The sequence below is a fragment of the Nuphar pumila genome, chromosome 6 (genome assembly GCF_984573655.1).
Source record: "Nuphar pumila chromosome 6, dmNupPumi1.hap1.1, whole genome shotgun sequence".
In the NCBI taxonomy this organism is placed as follows: Eukaryota; Viridiplantae; Streptophyta; class Magnoliopsida; order Nymphaeales; family Nymphaeaceae; genus Nuphar; species Nuphar pumila.
The window spans coordinates 117434102-117444289 of NC_143254.1; positions in this window are offsets into that span (position 1 = coordinate 117434102).

Below are 10188 nucleotides of genomic sequence, written 5' to 3' on the forward strand. Positions count from 1 at the left end.
AAAGTTGTACTATATGATTATCTAAGATTTGTTAAATGACATCTTTGTTTTTAAAAACATAAAACTTGTATTAATATAATACTTATTAGACGTAAAATAATTTCTTTTACTTTACCATATAATTATAAAATAGTTTATTATACATATATCTAACGAAAAATGACCGTACTGTATGACAAAAATGACATGTTTCTTGAAAGACCTTGAAATTTCAAAAATCTGTCTGATGTTCAAAATTGCAAATACTGTTATTTTTTACGACCTTTTTAGCCTTCACACCTATCATTTTCGTTGCAAATTTCCTCCAAATGCGAATTTCCTCCTCCATGGAAAACACTGCCATCGTTGGCAGCCGTCGCCTCAGCCGACACTTAATCTCCATTACCCTGTCAAAAACCAATCTCTTATGGATCCCTGGTGGGTGCAGGTATTTCACATAAAAAATGTAATAATGTCGAATAAAAAATTTGCGATTTTTTTGAAACTTGAACCTCCAAACTGCGCAAATACCTGAGTTGATTCTCATAGGAAATTTAGAATTTCACATAAAAAAGCTGTAATTTTTTTTAAACTCGAACCTCCAAACCTCGCAAATAGTTGAGTTACCTCGCATAAAACCTCACAAATAGTTGAGTTACCTCGCATAAAACTTTGCAAATAATTTTTTTAAAATTCAAATTCTCAAATAAATAGTTGAGTAGGAACTATGGATTGACTTCCCAACACTGTAAATAAATAGGCATGTGTTGAAGAAGTAGAACAAGAATGCTCTCAGATCCACAAATGCTGTATTTACTAGTGCCTTTCTCTTATTATCTTCTTTAAGACTAGTAAGAAGCTCAACACGAATATTTGAAGGAATGTTATGTATACATAATTTCACAGTGGAGTTGATATGCCCCACATGACATTTGAATCTATACAATCCTCTATGCATTATAAAATCACAAAAGTTAGGCTTCAAAAAAGAGAAAAAAAAGACATACAGAGTCATACCAAAGTCAGCGAACAACTTGAGACACCAAACTTCGGCCAAGCACACCGAGTTTAATAGGTGGATACACACTCAATCAAATATAACTGAATGAAATTGAAAGAAGCAACAAATCACAATCTGGGAATTGTAAATGCTCTTACTTATGGATTCATGCTAAATCAATCCATTCTAGGGTATGGCAGAAACACAAATTTGTCAAAACAAAGACACAATACATCTAAAAAACACTAAACTTGGAATGAAAATCATTTCAAATTTCAAAGTTAAATTTATGGCAAACCACACCAATTTCCCTGATGCTACAAACTATAAGTCATAGCTTGAAGTTCACTTAAATACTAAGAAAAAAGTAAATTAATAAAAGAACAAGCATCTAACCTTATTGAATAAAAAAACCCAAGTGCAATAAGTGGAACATTACAGAAAAATTACATAAAACTTCACTAGAATTGCGTACTCGTAAAAGAATTTCAAAGAACAAAATATGCGAATGTCGAATTTACGTTCCATAAAATGCGATGAGAGAGAGAGAGAGAGAGAGAGAGAGAGAGAGAGAGAGAGAGAGAGTACCTTTTTTTTGAAACTTCTTCGTCGTGCTCTAAGAGAGTCAAATGCAAAAAGAAAAGGAAATATAACCCCCTTTTATAGTCGTTGACACTTAGTCAATGACTATAAATCGCCTGGGTGTGGGGTGGGGAACGCCTAGGCGAAAAATTAGGGCCCCACCACCCAAAAAGGAGGCAACTTAGCTACATCTCCAGCATCCGAGTGAGCGCATGGTTCAAACAAATGCTCCTTCGCTGAGTCCCCCTCCACTTGCCCCTCCTTAGATGCTTCGAAAATAGGAGACATTATTGTGACAACATCCCGTTTTTTTTCAGTTGGTGTTTGCTACTGTTTCTTATGGAGTGGCGAACATTTCAGTTTGCATTTTTTGTGGTAAATGTTTTTAAACCTTTGTTTAGGCCACTGTTGAGACAAAGACGGTGAGGGTGTGACCCCCTCTCTCCAAGTTTTAAGATGCTCACATACTCCGCGGTACAATGAAAGAAGGACGTCGTAGTTCACAAACACATGGTTCTCAGTCACCATAATGCTGGAAAAGGTCACTGGAACGCCGAAAATAACTGCTAGATTTTGGGGACCACAAAGAAAAGCCTAGATTATGCGAGAATAGCTCTAGAATGCGAGCCCTAAAATATGCGATGTCTTGGTCGCTACGCTACTATTTATATAACACATAGGAGCCCAAGAGTCGGTTTGAGTTTAAAAGACAGTTCACATACTTTTTATGTGAATTGCGTATTTGCGATGTTTGAAGGTTTGCTTGCACATATTTTATACTAATTTAGTAAATTTTTTAAGTGAGGTAACTTAACTATTTGTGAGGTTTAGAGGTTCGGGTTTAAAAGAAATTTTACACTTTTTTATGCGAATTTTTATTCTTTTATGTGAAGTAGGTATTTGCGCATTTTGGTAGTTCGAGTTTGAAAGAAATTTCACAGTTTTTTTATCCGACATTATTATATTTTTTATGCGAAGTCACTCGGGTATTTGAAGAGTTTGTCGGTTCGAATTTAAAAGAAATTTTGTAAATTTTTTTATGCCAATTTAGGATTTTTTTACGCGAAGTTTAGAGGTTCCAGAGTTTAAAAGAAAGTTCCCTCACACTTATTTTATGCGAATTTTGTAAATTGTTTATGCGAGGTAACTCAAGTATTTGCGAGATTTGTCGGTTCAAAATTTTGTAGATTTTTTATGTGTCATTATATTTTTTATGCGAGGTAACTCAAGTATTTGCGATGTTAAACATAAATTTTGCATATTTTTTATGCTCCCCTATTACATTTTTTATGCAAGGTAAGTCAAGTATTTGCGATGCTTGTCGGATTGAGTATAAAAGAAAGTTCGTTCACACTTATTTAATGCAATTTTGGTAAATTTTTAATGCGCGATAACTTATGTATTTGTGAGGTTTCGAGGTTCGAGTTTTCATAAAAAAACCCAGGCCATTCTCTGCCGCCAAGTGGTGGCTCCTCGAGTTGTGGTGGAATACGCTGTACCCGCACCACCAGGGGATCCGGGGTTTTTGACATGGTGATGGAGATTAAGCGTCAGCTAAGGTGATGGCTGCCAGCGATGGTGGCGACTAAGGCGTTTCCGCTGGAGGCGGAGGAAATTCTTATATGAAAGAAATTCACACAAAAAACGATAGGTGGGAAGGCTGAAAAGGTCTTAAATGTAACAATATTTGCGATTTTGGACAGCAGAGGAATTTCTGACATTTCAAGGTCTTTTAAGAAACATGTCATTTTTTCTGTACACTACGATCACTTTTCGTATATCTAATATAAAAGCAAAATATGGTTGAACATATCCAAGCAAAAACTATTGTTTCTTAATATTGTAGCAATTGTGAGCAACAAATAATAGATGAAGATTAACATTACACATTTATGAATTATATACAAGAGCGCACGAAGCAGCCCGAGTGTTCTTATAATCAGAAGACAGTTGTAAACTTATGTACCTTGACTTATTATTTTAATGAATTACCTAAAGCGGCTTTGAGTTTAATAAGAATGAACACTTTGGTATTTTAAGTAGTTAGGGAAGTGTTATCACTTAAGATTATTCTTCAATCTAATTAAATTAAGTAAACTAGGGACTTGATATTTATGGGAATCACAATTCATTCATTATGCAAATGTGTTGCTTTAGTGGATGTCCAATTCTAATTGCAAATGTGTTGTCCTTTAATTTGTAATTGCTCATGTTTTGAAACATAAGCATGCCTTGTGTATGTTGGATTTTCTAGTGGTGAAAATCAACGGCCTACAATGTACTGAATTTTCAACTCTAAAAAATCATATTTTTACATAAAAAATATGATGCAAGGGTTGATTCCTACTACTTTGGCCATGTTGACCTCCCCTTATGAGTTTCAATTAGGGGGCTTGAAACCCATGAGGGTAGCCAATATTTTTTTCATATTGACCTATATAAACTACCATGAAATATGGTGGATCTTGATGGTGAATATTGAATTACACCTTTTGATTGTTGAGGGCAGTTTCATAGAATACTTTTCCTTTTAAGTTGATAAGGAAATTTCCAGGTTATGTAGAGTTTGAATATGTAAACAATCTTGTGGGTGGCAGGGTACCTTTGTGTCTATTAAGTTTACTTTTTTGATTGGTGTGCCTGATATATTGAAAATTTCATGTATTGCCTTGTCCCTTCTAAACAACTATTGTAACATAGAACCGGCTTTTACTTACTGCTAGATGCTTGAGCTGAATATATACTCCTTTGGATGACTTTATAGATAGCTCCATGATATTTATACTTATTTTAAATAGCTAGTTTTGGTGTTTGGATCTTTTACTTTTATTTTTAATGAGTTTTTATAAATTTGACTAGAAATCACCTCCGTTTTGGAAAACAGGAAGGGACCTGCTTATTTATTTATTTTGTACAACTACTATTTTTTTCCACTCCACCACCACCGTCACTACTACCACCACCAATTCTTTACTACAATCACCACAGCCACTATCACCACTACCATCACCATCACCACTTTATCACCACCACTGCCACTACCATTGCCTTTTCCATCATTCTCCATCGCCACCACCATTACCAACTCCATCACCACCACCACCACCACCATTGCCACCATCGTCCACCATCACCACTACCACCACCACCATTGCCACCATCGTCCACCATCACCTCCACCACCTCCACCACCTCCATCACTGCCTCCACCATCAACACCAACACTATTCATGCTGATCTCTTTTTCTTATTCAGTTTTGTTTAAAAAAATTGCAATCCAAATATTCACTTAATTAAAAATAAAAGCAAGATTCTTTATAAAGTGTGTTTAATTTATGTATGTAAACAATAAATAAAATCTGATCCAAACCGGGCCATAATTTTAGTTGTTGAAACATGAATATGATTTTATTAAGTTATCAAAAATTTAGGTTGACTTTGGGGTTAAGGGATACAATGTTTAAGGTTATAATTTTATGTAAAAATTAGTTTCTATATTTGTTTTAAGAAAATTACCAGAGCTTTAATTTATAATGATTTTCCTTTTATTGCATGCTTTTTATTTTTTATTTTAATGTTAATTACTTCAAGTTTATATTTACTTAGTCTGTATGGATGAACTTATTGACTTCTTGGTGTGTAATCCGGAGGTGGGTATGTTATCTGATATTAGGACCAGTCTGCCTTCACGGATTAATTGTGGATTGAAGCTGTCATGATATGTGGTGGAGTGTTAGATCATGGAGTGGTCCTTTTGCTTTGTAATCCATGTAACACGGACCCTTTTAAAAGGCCAATGCACCCTTGTTGCACCCATGTCTGTGTGGGTGTAACACTTGGACATGGCTTCTGCAGTGTTAGGTGCAGTCAACCGTACTGGGGGAAATTTCTGTCTAAACTGGATTCAGTTAACCTTAACCAAGTCCAGTTTATCTATAGTATGTACATAAATATGCATATATATCATAGTCACAAATATCAGTATCACCTATCGGCTATATCTCGGCGAAGGCTATTTCTCGCGATGCAATTGGTTTGGTGATAAATCTCCGGGAAAATCTTGGGGCTTAAAAAATAAAAAAATAACAAAAATAAATTAGAGAATATCATGTTTGGATAAAATACATAAATACTAAAAGAAATAAGTAAAACATGTAATAGAAAGAAGATAAACATATTTAAAATGTAAAAGATAAATAAAAAGGTAAAACTAATGGATAATATCGTGATAATATCACGATATTCTCGTGATAATATTACAATATTATCAAATTGGCGATATTTTCAAAATTGATCTTTCAGCATGGTTACAAGGTTGTTTTGGACCTTTTTTTTTCCACTAGTGCTAAATGGTCATTTTCGACCCCCCCTCTCTCTCTCTCTCTTTTCTTTGTCTTTTTTGGCTAAAAAAGCAGCATCCAAGCATTGCTATGCGTGGTGCAACAACGTATTGCTCCCTCGTATGCCATGTGCAACATGCGGCTGTGCATGGTCATGTGCAGCCCTCGGCCCATATAAAGGCTGACCCCCCTTTGGTGAGGGGGCTTCAGATCCTAATTAAACCAAGAGAAAACCAGCCCTTCTCCTTTTGGTCCCCAATTCCGGATTGTGTTCACACCCATACTGATGCATTCTCATGCAATCACTCTGTCGAGGTGGGTAGTCATCAAGCTAAGTTCAGACACCTTTGGTGTGCTAGATATTTGGTTGCCTCCCACTGGTCGAGGTCATTGCATCAACATAAGAGAGGGCTTCCTAAGCCCATAGTGAGCATTTTTTCTTTCTCAATTTTCTTAGTTTTCTCATTATTTTTTTCTTAGTTTCTGTTCCATTTTCCCGGATTTCTTATTTTTCTCTTTGTTTTGGTGTTTTCAAAGAGTTGGAATTTCCCTACTCATTTTTTTGCTCTTTGAAGTCAGGAAAATGTACTACGAAAAAGGCTTGATGTTCGGGAAGAAAATGTCTTGTGCATGGTATCTTCGTCTGACGGGTAGGAGTGGGGACCCATGTTTACCTTTTCAAAAATCGGAGATGTCTTTAAGAAAGTCCTTCAAAACCAACTCCAGCATAAAAATGTGTCTATAAAAGTGCCAGTCATGGTGAGACCTGCTACACTTGCTTAGCCTTTGCCTCCTTCGAGTTATTTTCATAGTCATTATCCTCTTTTCCAACTCTCTTTTTCTGTGTTTTCCATGTCACAGTTATCAGTGGTATTATCAAAATATTGGGATATTATTGGTGTATTTTCAGTTATAGGTAAAATGTTGCTATATTTTGAAAATATCTTTGATTTGATTATATCGTGATATTATCACGAGAATATCACGATATTCTCGTGGTAATATCTCCATATTGTCTATTAGTTTTTACTGTTTATTTTCTACATCTTTAATGTGTTTTATGCTTTTTTCTGCATTTTTACTTATTTATTTTATTATATATGTATTTTATTATTTAAACAATTGATAATGAACTTTTTATAAATTTTTGTAACTTGCATGGTATTTCTCATAAATTTGCCTTTCTTAGAGCTGCACCTCAAAACAGTGTAGTAGAAAGAAAGAATAGAACCCTTCAGGAATCTGCTAGAACTATGCTCAAACATAGTTCTAGCAGATTTTTATAATAGAACAAGATTTTTCATTTTGTAACTTTTTACATAAAATTTCAAATTCACAAAACGTATCACTTTTGTTTTTCAAAAATATAACCCAAGTTAATTTTATACAACAACAACAACAACTACACCTTCATCCCAAAACAATTGGGGTCGGCGATATGAACCAAAAAAGAAAATCATTCTGGGTCTTCCACATGAATCCTTCTCCAATCATTTCTATCCAATGCCATGTCCTCGGTGAGGTTCAAAGCATTCATATCCTTTCCTATCATCTCCATCCAAGTCTTCTTAGGCCTACCCCGACCTCTTTTAACTAATATATTTTCTCATTTCTCCATCCTTCTAACTAGTGCATCATTAGGCTTTCGCCGAATATGTCCAAACCACCGTAAACGATTCTCTCTCATCTTATTTTGAATGGATGCAACACCTACCTTCTTACGTATCTCCTTGTTTCGAATCTTATCTTTTATTGTATTTCCACACATCCATCTAAGCAGACGCATCTCAGCTACACTCATTTTTGGAATATGATGTCTCTTGGCAGCCCAACATTCCGTACCATATAGTAAAGCGGACCTAATTGGTTCATATTCATAGGGTGTGACTAAGTTTTTATGCTGGCTGTCACTGGCCTACCACAATCCTCCTCCTTTATCCAGGCTTGGGACCGGCAGTGTATAACTAAACAATTATACACAGGCGGAGTTAATTTTTTGTTAATTTTATATCTTTTAAATTTTTTTAATGTCTCGAGCCTTTCCTGAGATTTATCACCAAACTTATAATATCGTGAGAAATAGCCTCGCCGAGATATAGCTGATACCGATACTCGTGACTGATTTTCCCATAAGGATCCCTTCGTTTTCCTATGAAATTCTGATTAACTTTGTTACATAGTTATTTCGGCCTCATTTTGACTGACTTGGACTTTCGTGTTCATATCTCATCCGGTTCGACTGATTTTGGACTCCAGGGAAAGCTTGTGAGGTCCTCTACAACTTTCCTATGGGGCACATTTCTAAAATCTATTTATTTTGCCTTGAAAAACAAGTTTTAACAGAAGGGGATTCTTAGGAAAACTCAGTGTGCTTACTCAGAAGATCATATCTCACAGGATATCAGTCCGATTCCTGTGAAATTTGTGTCATTGTCTGAAGTTCTTGACTACATTTTTATTTTGGACACATTTTTAAGAACCCCCTCTATTTTTGCAAAGACGGGTGTCCAAAACCGGATGTGGGGTGTAGATATATCAGAGGCAGTCATTTTGATTATATCTCTTGATTTTGACTCCGACTCTCCTGAAATTTCTTCCGCTATATAGATAATTTAGTTTGTCATATGTTTCTAGTTTAGCACTTCTGCTGATCATACCTTTATACTCTTAATTCGGGATTTTAGGGCCCGCACTGTGCCTGTTTTACTCAAAAAATCTTAGAATTCTTGCGGATCTTACCATGATATTTCAGAATTTCTTCCATAGAAGTACCTGAAATTTTCTCTGTTAGAATCAATGTTATCAAAAACGCGCCTTGAGGTGCAAAAGGCGCGCCTCGCCTTGATGCGCGACCCTCGGTTCCTCAAGGCGCAAAAAAAATGTGTTTTTTTACAAGATTTCTGAGACATAATCAACAAAGTTTTTGTAGGTTAATCTCATATATTTTCCAGTTATTTCAGTTATGTAATAAGTTTCTTACTATATTACTATATTTTAACTTTTGTTGGTTAATCTCGTATATTTTTCAGTTATTTCAGTCATGTAATTAGTTTCTTAATATATTTTAACTTTTGTTGGTTAATCTCATATATTTTTCAGTTATGTATTCAGTTTTTTAGTTACTTTTATATGTTAATCTCATATTTTTTAGAATAATCTCATATATTTTAATTTTTGTAGGTGAATCTCATGTATTTTTCAGTTATTTCAGTTATGTAATCAGTTTCTTAGTATATTTTAACTTTTGTTGGTTAATCTCATATATTTTCCAGTTATTGTAATCAGTTTTCAGTTACTTTTATATGTTAATCTCAATTTTTTTAGAATAATCTCATATATTTTAACTTTTGTAGGTTAATATTATATATTTTCCAGTTATTTCAGTTATGTAATCAGTTTCTTAGTATATTTTAACTTTTTTTGGTTAATCTCATATATTTTCCAGTTATGTAATCAGTTTTTAGTTACTTTTATATGTTACTCTCATATTTTTTAGAATAATCTCCTATATTTTAACTTTTGTTGGTTAGTCTCATATATTTTCCAGTTATGTAATCGGTTTCTTAGTATATTTTATCTTTTGTTGGTTAATCTCATATATTTTCCAGTTATGTAATCATTTTTTTAATTACTTTTATATGTTAATCTCATATTTTTTAGAATAATCTCATATATTTTGACTTTTGTAGGTTAATCTCATATATTTTCCAGTTATTTCAGTTATGTAATCAGTTTCTTAGTATATTTTAATTTTTTTTGGTTAATCTCATATATTTTTCAGTTATGTAATCAGTTTTTGAGTTACTTTTATATGCTAATCCTATATTTTTTAGTACTTATTTGAGATTTTCTATTTCTTATTGGTTGTTATTTCATCAATAAAGCATTTCTTTATTTATTTGTATTTTTAGATATTTTTTTATAATTTTTTAAAGTTTTAAAATTTTTTTTGAGGCTTACGCTTTACGCCTCGCCTCGGTTTCTGGTGGAGCGCCTCGCTACCCCTCAACGCTTTTCACAACACTGGTTAGAATTATTCAATTCTATGTTTTCTAGTTTGGCTGCAATCCTTCTGTTGGTGTCCAGAGTTCGCTTTGGTGCATCACTGTGAGGCATCATGCAGGCGGTGCTTTTCTCTAATTTTAATCCACTTGTATTTGTTGGAAGACCTTCTGTAGTACATTTTATTTAGAAATTTTACATCTTTGGCTCCTTTACATTCAAAATCAAGTGGTTATTGTTACTCATGAGTTGATTGGTTTTTTTGTACTGGTGAACGGAAGTTGA